Source organism: Sturnus vulgaris, chromosome W (assembly GCF_052056855.1).
Source record: "Sturnus vulgaris isolate bStuVul1 chromosome W, bStuVul1.hap1, whole genome shotgun sequence".
Classification (NCBI taxonomy): domain Eukaryota; kingdom Metazoa; phylum Chordata; class Aves; order Passeriformes; family Sturnidae; genus Sturnus; species Sturnus vulgaris.
In genome coordinates, this window is record NC_142282.1 from 65,151,372 (window position 1) to 65,169,007 (window position 17,636).

The following is a 17,636-nucleotide window of genomic DNA, read 5'->3' on the forward strand; positions in this document are numbered from 1 at the left end:
TGTGCTGCCAGTCTAGATCCACCTGTGATACTTTCACTTTGGCAGCTCGGTCCACCTGCTCTTTGTTGTGATGCTCTTCATTAGCCTGACTTTTGGGTACATGTGCATCCACGTGTCGAACCTTTATGGTCAATTTCTCTACTCGGGCAACAATGTCCTGCCAAATCTCAGCTGCCCATATGGGTTTCCCTCTGCGCTGCCAGTTGGCCTTTTTCCAGCGATCCAGCCATCCCCACAGAGCATTAGCTACCATTCATGAGTCAGTGTAGAGATAGAGCCTTGGCCACTTCTCTCGTTCAGCAATATCCAAAGCCAACTGGACGGCTTTTAGCTCTGCGACCTGACTCGATCCACCTTGTCCCTCGGTAGCTTGTGCAACTTGTCGTGTGGGGCTCCATACTGCAGCTTTCCATTTCCGGTTAGTGCCTACAATTCAGCCGGAACCATCAGTGAAGAGGGCATATCGTCTTTCAGTCTCCGGTAGCTCATTATATGGTGGGGCTTCCTCAGCACGTGCCACTTGCTCCTCTTCTTCTTCAGAAGACAATCCAAAAGTCTCACCTTCAGGCCAGTTTGTAATTATTTCCAGAATCCCAGGACGATTTGGATTCCCAATACGGGCGCACTGAGTGATGAGAGCAATCCACTTGCTCCATGTGGTGTCAGTGGCGTGATGTGTGGAAGGCACCTTTCCCTTGAACATCCAGCCCAGCACTGGTAGTCGGGGTGCCAGGAAGAGTTGTGTTTCTATGCCAATCACCTCTGAGGCAGCTTGAACTCCTTCATAGGCGGCCAAGATCTCCTTCTCTCTGGGAGTGTAGTTGGCTTCAGATCCTTTGTAGCTTCTACTCCAGAATCCTAGTGGTTGACCCCGAGTTTCACCAGGCACCTTCTGCCACAGGCTCCAGGACAGACCATGGTTCCCAGCTGCAGAGTAGAGCACGTTTTTCACATCTGGTCCCGTCCTGACTGGGCCAAGGGCTACTGCATGAGCAATCTCCTGCTTGATCTGGGTGAAGGCTTGCTGCTGCTCAGGGCCCCAGTGGAAATCGTTCCTCTTGCAGGTAACCAGGTAGAGAGGGCTCACAATCTGACTGTGCTCAGGAATGTGCATTCTCCAAAAGCCTATGGCACCTAGGAAGGCTTGTGTTTCCTTCTTGTTGGTAGGTGGAGACATAGTGGTGATCTTATTAATTACCTCTATTGGGATCTGATGACGTCTATCTTGCCACTTGACTCCTAGAAACTGAATTTCCTGAGCCGGCCCCTTAACTTTACTTCGCTTAATGGCAAAACCAGCTTTCAGCAGAATCTGGATAATCTTCTCGCCTTTCTCAAAGACTTCCCCTGCTGTGCTCCCCCATACAATGATGTCATCGATCTACTGTAGATGTTCGGGGGCCTCACCCTTTTCCAGTTCAGCCTGGATCAGTCCATGGCAGATGGTGAAACTGTGCTTCCACCCCTGGGGCAGACGATTCCAGGTGTACTGCATGCCCCTCCAGGTGAAAGCAAACTGAGGCCTGCATTCTGCTGCCAGAGGAATGGAGAAAAATGCATTGGCAATATCGATAGTGGCGTACCACTTTGCTGCCTTGGACTCCAGCTCGTACTGGAGTTCCAGCATGTCTGGCACAGCAGCGCTCAGCGGTGGAGTCACCTCATTCAATGCACGATAGTCTACGGTCAATCTCCATTCTCCTTCAGACTTGAGCACAGGCCAGATGGGGCTGTTGAAGGGGGAGTGGGTTTTGCTGACCACCCCTTGGCTCTCCAGTTTACGAATAATTGCATGGATGGGAATCACTGAGTCTCTGTCAGTACGGTATTGCCGACGGTGTACTGTTGTTGTGACAATTGGTACCTGTTGCTCTTCAACTCTCAGTAGTCCCACAGCAGAGGGGTCATCTGAGAAACCAGGCAAGGTGTTCAGCTTTCTAATGTCTGTCTTTACAGCAGCTATCCCGAAAGCCCAGCGATATCCTTTTGGGTCTTTGAAGTATCCATTTCTAATTTAGTCTATGCTAAGGATGCATGGGGCCTCTGGGCCAGTCACCATGGGGTGTTTCTGCCACCTGTTCCCAGTTAAACTCACTTCGGCCTCCACTACAGTCAGCTGCTGGGATCCTCCTGTTACCCCAGAAATAGAGATGGATTCTTCTCCTACATACTTTGATGGCAGCAGAGTACACTGGGCACCGGTGTCAACCAAAGCCTTATGTTTTTGTGGGTCGGATGTGCCAGGCCATCGGATCCACACAGTCCAATAGATCCGATTATCCCTCTCCTCTACCTGGCTAGAGGCAGGGCTCCTCTATTCCTGGTCTTGGTACACGTTGCTCTCTCCCTGTAAATAGGTTCTTGAGGTTCCTTCAAGAGGATCAGTCATATCATCATTCTGATACTGTCTGGAGTTCTGTGCACGAGAGACTGGAGCAGCGTTGACTCTACATGAGCTTCTTATGTTAGGTGTCCCTCTTTTCAGCTCACTTGTCCGGGCTGCTAAAGAGGAGGTGGGTTTTCCATCCCACTTCCTCATGTCTTCTCCATGCTCCTGAAGGAAAAACCAGAGGTTACCTCGTGGAGTGTGTCCTCTCTCCCTGGCTGGGGAACACTGGCTCCTAATGACAGAGACTCTTGTTGATTCTGGTGAGATCTGGTAGTTGTCTTCCTTAAGTTCCATTTTTACTTTCTGATGGCCCTCTTCAATCAAGCTCCAGACTTGCTCAACCAGCCTTGTTTCCACGGATGAGACATGGGTACGAAATGGGGTGGTGAAAGTGTCCTCATAAATTCTTAGTTTATTGTCCAAGACGCCTACCATGTCCTCACCTTCCCTCCACTGCAGCGTTGCCAGGTAACGGGAATACATCTCTGGTCCGAGCCGTGCAAATCTCAACCACATTTGTGACGTGCACTTGACACGGTCTGGGCTCTTAGGAAATCTCTCATCTTCTGAGAAAATGATCTCCAGCACGGCCAGTTCCCTCAGGCATCGGATACCTTGTTCTATTGTGTGCCATTTTCCTTGGTACACCTGGAGATCTTCTTTACAAAGGTATCTGTCCTTCACACTTGTCAGCAGTTGCCACCAGAGGCTGAGAGTTTCTTGGGTTCTCCCGATTCCCTGGTCAATGACCACATCCCGGGACAGAGATCCCAGTTGCCTGGCCTCACTTCCATCCAGAATGGTGTCATTGGCTGCAGCGTCCCAGATGCGGAGCAGCCAGATCAAGATGGACTCATTTGTCTGGCGGGTGAATTCCCTCCGCAGGTCACACAGCTCACCCAGGGATAGAGAGTGAGTGATGATTTCTGGCTCTGTCACTTCTGCTGGGTGCGAAGGTCCTGCCATGTCCTCGTCAGTCACTATGCGAACTGATTTGCTCTTTGATTTCTTCTTCTGAACGGGGGCAACTGCTACTGGACTAGGCTGTTCTGGCTCAGTGATGGTTTGTGTGGAGATGCTGATGGCACTTCTGGCTTTTTTCTCCTCTGTGGCAGTTTGCGTAGACACGGACACTGTTGATTTGTGTTTGGTTCTTTTCTCCTTTGTGACATTCTGTGCAGAGATGGACACAGTTGATTTGTTTCTTTTTTCCTCTTCCTCAAGAAGACGCTGCAGTACACCATGTAGTGTTTTGTTTCTAAGCATGTTGCAGGCTGTACAGAGGAGACAAAACAGAACTAACAAAAACATTATGCTGTCCTTGGCATCCAGCGAGAACTCAACATTTCCAAAAACTGCTGTGTCAGGCCTGAAAGATTGGAAAAAATCATTCTTTACCCCTCCCCCCAGGGGCTGGGTGCAATTGTTGAGGCCCCAGATGTAGCAGCCTAGACTAGGACAAGCAAACAAAGTCGAGTATATATTCCGAATGCTGTTCATTGCCTCAGAGGTTATCGTGCAATAGACATAATAGACCAATAAAGCAATTTTTATACCATACCCTGGTCTACACAGGAGCATTACAGCTGGCAGATAGTTCCCCATGTGCAGAAAAATATAGATAACAAGATATAAAACCCATGCAAACGTGTTGAGAATCATGGTGAATAGGTGGCTTCTACAATACCAAATTGTAATGCTGACTTCTCAGTACCTCCGTGCCCCACATTGGGCGCCAATAAATGTACTGGTTTGAAAGCAAAACCATTGAGACACTCCACGTCAGTAATACAATTTAATAGGAAAAAAGAGAGAAAAAAAGTACATGCAATAATACAAAAGAAAACCACTGACAGAGTCAGAATACAACCTGACACCCTGTCAGTCAGGGTGTTGATAGCAATCCAATTAAATAGTGGCTGCAGTCCTCCTGGATGACAGATGTGGTTCAGTTGAAGTCGTGGTCCTGTAGAAGGGTACAGTTTTCCTCCGAAGGTCCAGCGATGATTTGTAAAAGGTCTGACTTTCCTCTGGGATCCAGTGGAAAGGGCTTTCTTGGTGTTCCAAACCTGTTTTTTATCTAGGTAGGAAAGGCTTGGCTCCTCCCCCTGGCTGGAGCGTCTCCCAATGGGATGATGTAATCTTATCAGTCATACAGTGGGACTTAATGGCCCATTAACAGAAGATATCTTCTGTTGGAAGGATGGGTTGTGAAAAGATAACGATGATCATCCCCCTGATCTTATCAGATGGCACATCAGCAGGGGATATCTCCCACAGAGATAAGGATCACCACCCCTCCCACATTTCAACAGATGGTGATAGAATACACATTTTTGCATTGTACCCCAGGACAGGGTGTCTCGTGTATCCATCCCTGATGTGGTTCCTTGGGGCTGTTGGAGCTTTGACTGCAGATGCGTTGAAGCTGTGGCAGCAGTAGGAGCGGGACCGGGGCTTGGCATCCTTGTGCCAGGACTTCCTGATTCTGGTGCATTTCCGGGAGTCATGTGGGCTCGGCATCCGGGCACCCGTAGTAACATCTCATTGGGGCCTGCCTCCGTGCGGCAGCAGCAGGCAGGTGTGGCCATCAGACGTGGGGCTGTAGGCAGGGCTTGGCAGTCTGGCCAATCAGGTCTGGGTAGGAGTGGTCCAGGCGTTTCCATGGCAACGAGGGGCGTGATTGGCTCTGGCGCGAGCTGCGTGTGCGGGCTCGATGTAGGCAGTGGAGGGAGGCGGTCCTGGAGGCCACATGGCATGGCAGCGGGGCTCCAAGGCAGTCGCCCAACATGGCGGTGCGGGACAGCCCGAGGTGCTCCAGCCTGGAGCAGCAGCCGTGCTGCGTGAGTACAGGGTGTTCCAGCTCCTTGTGGCATCCCTGCAACATGGGCTATTCTCTGCTCGCTGCCAAGGATTCGCCGCTTGGCGGAGCCTCTCCGGCGGCCATGGGCTGGCTGCCCGCCGGGGCTGTGCATGCCACCAGCACTGCGCCACACACTGGGGCCATGCTGGCTGCTGCCGTCCCACATGGCTCGGTTGCACAATCTAGCTCGCTGCCTCCTGCCTGGGTCTGGCTACAGCCCTCCGCTCCCACGCCCAGCAGGGCCCCTCAACGCATGTCAGTTTTTATCTGCCTTAGCAAATTCAAGATGAGCCTCCAGGGTCTTAGAACTCTAACTGGGCTTTAATTGCCTTTTGAAGCGGCGTCTATTATATACTTCCCAGTCCGCGTCCAGGTTTTTATATCTAACACAGTCTCTTTAGTTGGTTCTTACCCCCGGTTTTTAGTCCATTATATTAAGTCTAATGAAGTCTCTTTTTCATAATCTGTATCCCATTCTTGTAGAAAATCAATCCATACCTTAATTGCTGGATGGTTCTCCATGGAGACACATCCACCCATATCTTCAATGGGGTTTTTCTTCTAATTAAAAAGGGGTATATGCAAAGGAAATCTGGATTTTTTCTGTGACTTTCCACTGCAAACAGCTCTGCCCGCTGTATATTTGGATGACTCTCCTTGCACGCCTCTAATTTTTATTCAGCTTTTTTCGCTGTTTTTTTCCGGTGGTTCTCCCTGCACGCCGGTCTGTCTCCCCCTGTTCTGCTCATGGGAAATGGCTGAGTCGGATCACTTCGGTGGTCACCATGTGTTAGAACGGGGTCGTTGGTTGGAGACAGAGACGACACAAACTTACCGAGGGTCCTCAACAAACAGCACTGAGTTTATTATGGCCATCCCTTTTTATAGGGGGTTTGAATTTCTTGGGCTTAGGCAGCTGATTGGTTGGGATTTCAGACCACCCAGCTCTCTGACCAGTGAGAAGTCTGCAGCTTAGGATGGAACGTGATTGGGTGAAGTCCCTGTTTGGATTTGAATATATCCTATCATTGTTCACCCAGAGACCTGTTTATTGAACCAGGCTGGACAAACTGGGTTTTTTTATTTATGGCTGAATTATTTGCCCAGCTACAGACTGGCTGTGCTGTGACAGGTTGAGATAAGGCAGTTTACTAAAGCAAAAGAAGTGAAAGTGTGCATGCATAAGCAAAGGGAAAAAAAGGTCTATTCTCTATTTCCCATTAGCGAGCAATATTCAAACACTTTCCAGGAAACAGGGCTTCAGCATGTGTAGCGGTTTCTCCAGAAGGTGAATGTTGTAGAATAACGAATACCCCATAGTTCCTCCTCTCTCCCTTAGCTTTTATATTTGAGCTGACATTATATGGTATGGAATACCCTTTGGTCAATTTGCTTCAGCTGGTCTAGTTGTATCCCCACCCAGGATCTTGCCTACCCCCAGCCCCTTGATGGGGAGGGAATCCTGAGAGACAGCACTGATGCTGTGCCAGTGCTGCTCAGCAGGAGCCAAAACACTGGTGTGTTAACACCTTTACAGCTCCTAATGCAAAGCACAGCCCTGTGAGGGCTGCTAGGGGGAAGTGAACTCCAGCTCAGCAGGACCCAATGCAATATCTACCCATTTTTCCATAGCATTTGCATCATACTCAGAACTCACATAATTTATATATATATATATTTATTGTCTAGCTGATCCTTTGTATTTATTTCTCATTACTGGAATCCCTTCTTACCTACACATACAACTTAAACTACATCCTTAAACCATCTCTGTATCCAACATAGAGATTTGTACATTTTCATTAACTGCTATCCCCTGTCTTTTCACAGATAGATATTATTTTCCCTTTTCATGGGCTTCTTCCACCCCTCCAGGTCCATGACTTGGGCTCTAGTCCATCAGGTTGGGGGTGGTCAGGACAGGAGAAGCAGCACAATTGGTCATTGGGCACCGGCACCAGCCCAGCTCGGGTTGTCATCGCATTCTCCTTGCTCCTCACAAAATTCATTCTTTGTCAGTTCATGTCATCCCTGCTACTTTACTTCCTGCAACATAAAATTCACACAGATTATTTTTCCCCCAAGGTTTAATTACCTCGAGGCACACACCAGGTCTCCCCATCCTTCTGCATTACCCACCAAGTACACCCTGGTCCTTGGGCAAAGACAATCCCATGAATGGGTTTGCCATTTCTCATGGGAGTAGAAATCCATGCCAACTTCCCCAGCCACTTCCATATGCATAGTATGGGGACCTTATCTTCTCCCATAGTGTCTAGGGCTTTTGTGTGGTCAGGACCAGGGCAGTTAGCAGATCCCCCAGTGTTGACCAGCCAAGTGGCTTCTGCTATATTTATATCCCAGTGCTTCCATGCCCCATTGCCTAATGCTCTTAACATATTCTTCAACAATCCATTATACCTCTCAGTCTTTCCATAAAGCTTGTGGGTGATAAGGAATGGTATATATCCACTCAATACCATGTTTCTTTGCCCAAGAGTTTATAAGGTCATTTTGAGTCTCATTGTCTGATTCAATTTACTCTGGGGTACCATGTCACAACAAAATGTCTCTCAAGGCCTAAGATAGTGTTTTGAGCAGTGGTATGGTTTACAGGGTGTGCTTCCAGCCAGGCAGTCGTTGCCTCTACCATGATATGTAGCTCTTGCCTTGAAGTGTTCATGGCAGTGGTCCAATGTAGTCAATTTTCCAGGCCTCACTGTATCAGAAACCCAGCCACCACCCTCTAGTCCAAGGAGAATTTACAGAATCATGAATCAACTAGGTTGGAAAAGACCTTTGAGATCATCGTATCCAACCTATGACCTAACACCACCTTGTCAACTAGACCATGGGACTAAGTGCCACATCCAGTCTTTTATTAAACATCTCCAGGGTCGGTGACTCTGCCACCTCCCTGGGCAGCCCATTCCAATGCCCAATAACTCTCTGTGAAGAACATCTTCTAATGTCCAGCCTAAACTTCCCCTGGTGCAGCTCAAGACTGAGTCCTCTTGTCCTGTCGCTGGTTCCCTGGGAGAGAAGACTGACCCTCACCTGGCTACAACCTCCTTTCAGATAGTTGTACAGAGTGATAAGGTGTCCCCTGAGCCTCCTTTTCTCTGGGCTAAACCCCAGCTCCCGCAGCCACTCCTCATAGGTCTTGTGTTCCAGACCCTTCACCAGCCTTGTTCCTCTTCTCTGGATGCATTTGAGCATCTCAACATCCTTCCTAAATTGAAGGGCCCAGATCTGGACACAGTACTCAAGGTGCAGCCTAACCAGTGCTGAGTACAGGGGAAGAATGACTTCCCTGGTCCTGCTGGCCACACTATTCCTGATACAGGCCAGGATGCCATTAACCTTCTTGGCCACATGGGCACACTGCTGGCTCATATTCAGTCTGCTGTCAACCAGTACCCCCAGGTCCCTTTCTGCCTGGCTGCTGTTGGGCCACTTTGTTCCCAACCTGTAGTGCTGCAGGGGGTTGTTGTGGCCAAAGTGCAGGACTTGACACTTGGTCTTGTTAAACCTCATATTGTTGGATTCAGCCTATCTATGCAGCTTGTCCAGGTCCCTCTACAGAGCCCTCCTACCCTCCAGCAGATTGACACACACTCATCTTGGTGTCATCTGCAAATTTGCTAATGGTAGACTCAATCCCCTCATCCAGATCATCATTAAAGATATTAAACAGGAGTGGGCCCAACACAGATCTCTGGGGGATTCTATTAGTGACTGGCTGCCAACTGGATGCAACACCATTCACCACCACTCTCTGGGCCCAGCTGTCCAGCCACTTCTTAACCCAGTGAAGAGTGCACCTGTCCAAGTTGTGGGCTGCCAGCTTTTCCAGGAGCATGCTGTGTGAGACAGTGTCAAAGGCTTTGCTGAAGTCCAGGTGGCTCACGTGATTGCAGCATGTTTCACATTTGTGAATAAATAACCTGTGTAATGGCCTCCATGGTCATGCTCACCCCTCAATCACAAGCCCATCTGTATGTTACATCCCTTCCTAGATGTCCTGATGTTTCATGGGCCTATCGGGCTATAAATAGCTCACCCTTTTGCTCCTAGTCTAAGTCTACCTGACCTATGCCAATCTTAGCAGCCTAACCTGTTTGTTGTTCTGATGTTCTTCAGTGGCACAACTTTTGGGCACCTGAGTATCTGCATGACGTACCTTCAGAGTCATGTTTTCTACCCATGCAGCGATGTCCTGCCACAATGCAGTAGCCCAGATGGGTTTACCCCTGTGTTGCCAATTGGTCTTCCATTGCTGCAGCCACCCCCATGGGGAATTAGCCACCATCCAGGAGTCAGTATAGAGTACAGGCCACTTTTGTCATTCAGCAATTTCTAGGGCTAGTTGGATGGCTTTAACTTCTGCAAATTGGCTTGACTCCTTTATCCTTCAGCAGCCTCAATGACTCATGTGGGACTCCACACAGCAGCTTGCCACCTCCGATGGTTTCCTATCACATGGCAGGATCCATCAGTAAATAGAGCATAGCCTCTTTTGTTTTCTGGTAACTCATATGGTGGTGCTTTTGGGCATGAGTCAACCTCTCAGACAATGCTCCAAAATCTCTGCCTTCTGGCCAATCCATAATCTCTTCCAGGATTCCTGAGAAAATTTGGTTTTCCCATTTGGGCTTGTGTAATCAATGCTACCCTACATTTTGGAGCTAGGAGGATGGCATCTCTGCAGTTGGTGTATCCATTTGTGGGTAATACACTGCTACCAAGCTACTGGAATATGATGCAGGGACGCTTTGAACCACCTTCCTCTACAGAGCCATTGTGCAAGGGACACTCTCTGGATCTTTAGGTACATTATCAGACTTTAGATTATTATAGATGACTTCCAGCACTGCTAATTCTCTCAAGTACTGGATACCTTGATCTGCACTGGTCTACTTCCCTGGGGAGTTCACAAGATCTTCCTTAAATGGATATCTTTCCCTCATGGTTGACAGGAGCTGTCTCCAGAGGCTGAAAATTCCTTCTTTTCCCACTCCTTTTTTAATTTCCTGATCTCTAGCAAGGGATCCCAGCTGTTGGGCTTCATGATGTTTTAATTGCTGACTGTCAGCCCCATTATCCCAGCATTGAAGCAGCCAGGCAGAAATCCACTCACCTGGCTGGCAGCTGTAATCCTTTCGCAAGTCTCAAGTTCTGATGAGGTCAGGGACTGAGTAACTTCGGTTTCCTATTTCATTTGCTTCACCCCTTTTGACTTCTTTGTTGAATGACCTCTTTCTCCTTCTCCTCCTCCTTCTCCTCCTTCTCCTTCTTCCATTACTAATCGATGGTATGAGCCTTTTACTTGCCTTGTCCATTTTTTTTTTGTTTTCACTACTGGAGCAATTACTGTAGTTGCTGTGGTTTGAGTTCCTATCTCAGCCATAGTGTCCTCAAATGCAGTTTGTGTTCCCGCTTGTCTTGGTTTGAAAGACAGGTGTCTGCCAAGGAAGGCGGGAACCTCCCTTGGAATGGAAAATATGACTTTCCCTACAAATTATTATAACTTTGAAATTAAGGGGCTTTCAGGCAAAGATATGGGAAAAGGAATAACAGTTCTTTACCTATATATATATATATATATATACACATACATATATGTATGTATGCATACATAACAAGGCACACAAGCAACAACAATGGCAGCAACAACAAACAAAACCAGAAACCCAATAATAGCCTTCTCTCGACTATCAAACCCTTTCCCCTTTGGTGTAGGTATGGTCACGCCCGGCAGGGGCGCTGTTGACTGCTGTGTGGGGCAGGGCAGGTGCTATATTCCCCCGCGGCTGCAGGGGCGCTATGTCGCGAGTTCGGCCACCTGTCTCATCTGGTTAATGGCGAAATAGAAAAAGGGCTTCCTTTACAAAGCCACAGAGGCAGCCAGTCTCAGTGCCCCTCCGGATGGCGAAATGGACTATAGCAGGAACTTCAGAGCGGCGGCTGGAACGGCAGAGCGGGGCACACCTGGAGTGACAAACAAAATATAGTAGAAAACTCCGCAGCCGTAGCAACAACCGCGGGGTGTCCCGGTGGGCACGGAGTGCTGGTTTAAAGTGTAACGAAAAAGCCCGAGGCAGCGGCAAAAAACAGTGGGGCTGGGCAGCGGCAGCTGGGTTCCTGCAAACAGCCCGGACAGTCCCTAGGAGGAGCTTGGGGCTCGGAGTCCCGGGTTTTCCCCTGAGGCACCCGAATAGGTGGTAGAGTCCTTTCCAGTGAGATCGAGTGTTCGATAAGGTCCCAGTTCAACAGCTGCTCCTACAAGCAGAGCCTCAGTCATGGTAGAAACAGTAAGAGACAGAGCTCCGCGGTGGCAGCGAATTCTTCCCACAGCAACTGTAGCCCGGCCGTTTCCCCTCCTATCTGAGAGCGAGAGAGCGAGAAGCTGAGCCCAGTCCCTGACCCCCCAACAAAATCTCGAGGTATCTGTCCTTCCCAAGAGAAAGCCCCCCAGGTAAGAGAATGGCCAGATGCACCCTTCCCCCAACCTTGGCCACTTCTTTTGTCTGTCTTAAGTACCAGTCGTTCCCATCTCTTAGGAAACAGATGGGACAAAATTCCCTGAGTGTAAGAAAAAAAAAAAAAAAAAAGGGGGAAAATCCTAGCCTTCAGCACTGCCTCAACGACAGTCCTCCTAGAGTACTGAGCTGTGGCTTGGTACGAACAGGCCAGGCCCCAGTACAGGGCTAGAAGCTGCTGGTTTTCATTGGGATAGGCAAGGCACCCTTCTATCAGGTGACCCTGATTTTTGTCAGGGTTGGTTACCTGTTCAGGTTTAAAGTTCCAGGTAATGGGAGGTGATAACTGCCCTAGGAACCTGCCCAAATCCTTTCAGGCATCCTGCCACCCAGGAAATGCATGCCTCGGGGCAGATTTCAATACCTCTTCAACTAAAGTTTTTCTCTTACACCAGGATGATGCCAGATTCCATGAACTCCAGAGTGTACCAACAGTATTAGTTGATATTATTAACAGTATTAAACAGCTTTCATAAGGATGAGCAAAGACCATAGGAGCCTGCATTATAAACCAATTTGCATCAATCTCAGACAGGGAGAGTGAGGTGTATTCCTTCATTGTCCCCAGAAGACAGCTCCCCGTGCATAACAAGGCCATCAGTGCCAGTACAAAGCACAGAACATGCATTTCTATTAATGTGTTGCCAAACTGTAGTGGGTTGACTATGGCTGGGTGCCAGGTACCCACCAAGCTGCTCTATCATTCCTTTTCCCAGTGAGATGGGAGAGAAAATAAGATGGAAAATGAGTAGCTTGAGATAAGGCAGGTAGCTGAAGAAAAAAAAAAGAAAGGTGAAAGTTTGCACATGCAAAGGGGAAAAAATTAATTTCTACTTCCCATCAGCAAGCAATGTTCAGGCACTTCCCGGGAAGCAGGGCTTCAGCATGTGTAGCAGTTTCTCTGGAGGGGAAAGATTGTGAAATAACAAATGCCCCCCATTCTTCCTCCCTCCCTTAGCTTTTATATCTGAGCTGACATCATATGGTATGGAATATCCCTTTGGTTAATTTAGGTCAGGTGGCCTGGTTGTGTTCCCTCCCAAGATATTGCCTGCTCCCAACCCGGTAATGGGGGGGGAGAATGTTGAGAGTGCTGATGCTGTGCCAGCACTGTTCAGCAGTAGCCAAAAACCTGGTGTGTTAACAACACTTTTCTAGCTACCAATGCAAAGCACAGCACTGTGAGGGCTGCTGTGGGGAAATGAACTCCAGCTCAGCCAGATCCAATACATCCTGTCACTCCAGAAATAGAGATGGATTCTACTCCTATGTTTCTTAATGGCATCAGCATACATTGTGCACTGGTGTCAACTAAAGCCTTATTCCCTTGTTGATCTGATGTGCTAGGCCATTGGATCCACATAGTCCAGTAGATCCGATTGTCCCTTTCCTTCACCTGGCTGGAGGCAGGGCCCCTCTAGTTCTGGTCATGGCACTTGTTGCTCACTTCTTGTAGATATGACCTGGAGGTCCCTTCAAAAGGATCAGAAGTGACATCAGCCCTTTGTTCTGTCTGAGGACTTGCCCACTGGAAACTAGAGCTGCATTTATCCTGCAAAATTTTCCTGTGGTGGTTGTTCTTCCTCTCAACTCACGTAACTGTGCTTCTAGGGCAGAGGTGGGTTTTCCATCCTACTTCCTCATGTCCTCTCTGTGATCACAGAGGGTAAACTACAGGTTACCTCGTGGTGTGGACTGACTCTCACACAGCAGGGCACTTGCTCTCAATAGCAGAGACTCTGGTCTGTACTGGTGTGGCATGGGACATTTCTTCTTTAACTTGCTTGAGTCTTTCAAATCTGTCCACAGTGTTGAGCAGTCTTTCCACAGGCAAGATTCAGATCGGTAGGGAGGAAAAATATGATCTTCATATTGTTGGAGTGAGGTAGTCACCCCAAGCACTGTTAGTTTTCCTTCTTTCATTGACACCAATGCCAATGAATTGGCATATGATGATGGCACACTTCAAACAAACTTCCACCACATGGATTGTGTACACTGGACCTCATCTGGATCTACAGGGGACTGTTCATTATTTAAATCCCTATAAATTACCTCCAGCACAGCTAATCCTCTCAATTACTGGATACTTTTCTGCATGGCTTTCTACCTGCTTGGGCACACTATTAGATTGTCCTTGAGAGAATAACTTTCACACTTGACAGGAGTCACCTCTAGAGCATGAGAGCTTTTGTCATCTTCCCAATCCCCTTGTTGATGCCCACATCCCGAGACAAGGATCCCAGCTGCTTGGCTTCACTACCATCTAGTTTCATATAGTGGGCCACAGTCTCCCAGCATTGGAGCAGCCAGGTCAGTAGGGGGGTCACCCAACCAGAGGCTGAAATCTTTTTGCATATCTCAAAGCTCACCTGGGGATAGGGATCAGGTGATTATCTCTGGCCCTGCCTTTTCCCCCTGTTGTGAGGTCTCTGCTTCCTCTTCATTCTTCACTATGCAAACTGATTTAGTCTTGGATTTCTTCTTCTGTACAGGGGCAATTTCCACTGATACGGATGTTCCTCTGGTTCAGCTACAGTTTGAGTGGCCACAGTGCCTGTTGGTCTGCTTTCTTCCTCCTCTCTCTTAGGGTGCTGTCTAGTGACAAGCAGTGTCTGATAAATACTAGCCAGGGCCTAGTATATTGCAATAAGTTGCTCCTCTCTGGAGTTGCCTCAGCATTCTCCTTGCAAAATGTTCTTTCACTTTAGCAGGATTCAGTATGATCAGTAATGACTATCCACCCTCAGGGCAGATCTCTTAATAACCTCCCTAGAAACCTCTTTCTTAACTCTAAACATGGTATGGATTGCACTGAGGAGAACTGGCAGACATAACAACAAGAACATGCTTTCCTTAACATCCAAAGGGAATTCAAAATTCCCAAAAGCTGCTGTAACAGGCCTGAAGGAGGAAAAGGGGGTTAAAGGCTGGGGAAAATCATCCTCCCCTTTTCCCCCCAGAGACTGGGTACAATTATTAATGGACTCCCAAAGGTAGCACCCAAGGCCAGGGCAGGAGAGCAACACTGAATACACATCCCTCATTGTACTTGATGTTATCATGTCATAAACAGATATTCTACAGTACAGCAACAAAGCAATCCTGATCCCTCTCCCTGCTGTGAAAAAGAGCACTACAAGGAGCATATATGGGAACATACACAGGGTTATGCACCACACCCACATGAACAGACCTAGCAACATTATGACCAGTGGCTCCACACCTAATACAGCCAATGGTTAGATAAAATTAGTTTCCAACCTTCTCTGTTCAGATCTGTTGTTGTCTCAACCCTTTGTGCTGCACATTGGGCACCAAATAAGGCTGTCATGGTTTAGGAATGGTACTCCCCAATTAAGTTCTTTCACCGAGACTTTCCAAACCACACTGCCACTCCCTTCTTCTCCCCTCTTCCCCCCCTTCTCCCCCCTTCCCCCTGCAGGTGGCCAGAGAGCAGAATTAGAGGCACATAAGGCAAAGGCCACATGTTGAGATATGAACAATTTACTGGAAAAAACAATGAGATAAAATACTGAAAAATAACAGCAACAATGTTAATAATTAAAGTATGCAAAAAGGGAATGATTCACATGCAAAAATATTCACCATAGACCCTGTGACAATGAACAGTGGCTGACGGGTTCCCCACCCCACCATGCTTTGTTCCATTTGAAAGGGACACCCTTCTTAGAAGTTGAGAGAGTCCTTTTTGCCTACCTCTAGCAATGATGTAAGGTGGTAATGAATAACACAATGTCTTGGCCTGCACCCCCTCCTGCTGATCTTGGCAGGAACCAGGACAGGTACCTGCTTTGATTTCTATATATGCTAAGTAGTTCCCTGTGGTAAAAGATCCTGTATGTAGCCTAAGGAGGAACCTACCCTGGAGGATGATTGTCTAAAGCTTTTTGATGTCCCCACTAATAGTAGAGGCTCACACTCATACTCTGATTTGTAGGCTTTTTTTCTCTTCCACTGCAGAAAGATCTTCTTGAGATTTAATTCTGGTCATGTTAATGGAAAGAAAACCTATGTCAGTTTTTATTAGGTATGGATCCGTGGCCTGCATCTCTTCCTGCTTTTTCCTGTTCTGTCTCTCAACCTTCCTTTCTGGTTCTTGTTTTCCATATTTAATGTTCTTTTTCTCTAGTGCATTTGGTTTCCTGATAAAATTTGACCGATATAATCATTGTGTCATAATTTCTGAATAGCAACTTTTGAAGCTCTAATCAATTTCAAACAAATTTGATAGTGGTCCAAAAGTCTCAAAGATCATTGAATTTCTACAGCCTGCCTGGCAAGGCAGCAGTTAGGGTAATGAGACCCAAATTATCACTTCCTTGTTTTGCTGGACTTCACCTTTCATCTGCTCCATCTGTGCAAGCATCACTACAGAGAACTCTCCTGCCCATATGGTTGTGAGACAAAAGCATAGGTTTTAATGGCCTGAGTCTGGCTAACCCAGATTCTTTGCTTGACACTTTTCTGTACTAGAGGGACTGCTCACAAAAATTTCATAGAAACCTTTGTGCCCATCCTTTCTTACTAACTGGTGACAAGCCTTTACTCACCCAGGACACGTCTTAGCACCTCCATGACACTGCTTAACGCATGAGACTGGAGAGCTGACTGTAACTTAAATATGGATTTAATTGAAAGCATTGGTGAGGTGAGATTAGAAACCACACAACATTACCTGGGCCACACTTAGGAACCACTAATGTTTCCTGCCCTCGGTGCCTCTGAACAGTTGTTAAGGCTGTGATGTGCAGCATGTGTGACTCATATTGAGTACTGTGCTGCAGGAGAGCAAGCAGAAAGTTTTCACTTAAAGGGGAATGTTAGCAGGATGATTACAAATACAATGACTAAAAATAAGATTGTAAAAGGATAAGTAATTACTGGTTTTGATTTTCATATTTTAGACTGGTTTTAATCAGTGTATGTTCTTATTTTGCCCAGTAGCATATGTATGATATATATGTATAATATGTACATAATGCAAATGTATTTTAAATGTATTTTAAATCCCTCCAGGGATGGTGACTCTACCACTTCCCTGGGCAGCCTGTTCCAATGCTTGACAACACTTTCTGTGAAGATTTTTTTCCTAAAACCATTGTAGGTCCCTTCCAACTGAACTATTATATTCTATATACACAAAAATTGCTAATTTTGACCTGAGATTTTCTCTGATATATTTTGACGCTAAGGATAAGTTACGCTAGGTATTCAAAGTACTTTCTCTCCCCCTTTCTTGTGTAGTTGGTCTTATTTCCTCTTTACATGACATTGAGAACTTATGAGATCTATCCATCATTAAACTAAATCATGTAGAAGTAAAGCAGACAGCAAAGCAGGTACCACGTTCTTAACTCTTCGATCTGCATTCGCATCCCCATTTCGTCATGGGCTGCAGCCTCCTTGGTCGCTGACAGGTGCTGCGGGTGCATGGCCGCAGCTGTCCCTAGGAGACTGGGCTGAGGCTCTGCTTCGCCCTTTCCGTGTCAGGGCTGCTGGAGCGTTCTCTCTGGTTTCAGGTGGCGGTGGTGTTATAAATGAGAAACAAAAGTCTCGATATTCAACAAAATTTAGATTGCTTTATTTGATATAGACAGAGCAAGCAGCGCTGGGGAATGTGAGGGGTTACCGCCCACTCCACGCTCCATCGAACCTTGGTTTGCAGCCTCTTCTTATAGTATGGTTTCTCATTGTAATCAATAATTTTTGGTTTTTTGCTGTCATAATTTTTCCAGGTAAGCAGTGGTGGTCGAATAAAGATCCATATTCAAATTCACAAAGTCTCTGAGCGATAGTCAGTTTCACAGATAACCATCTG

General features: G+C 47.2%; 1 protein-coding gene and 1 pseudogene across 7 annotated transcripts in view; one reads left to right on the forward strand and one right to left on the reverse strand.

Annotated features, from left to right (window-relative positions):
• LOC148220323 (transportin-1-like) overlaps window positions 1-17,636 on the forward strand; it is a 143,553-nt gene that overhangs the window by 7,267 nt on the left and 118,650 nt on the right. The window lies entirely within an intron of this gene.
• Window positions 9,941-17,250, reverse strand: LOC148220324 (uncharacterized; annotated as a pseudogene).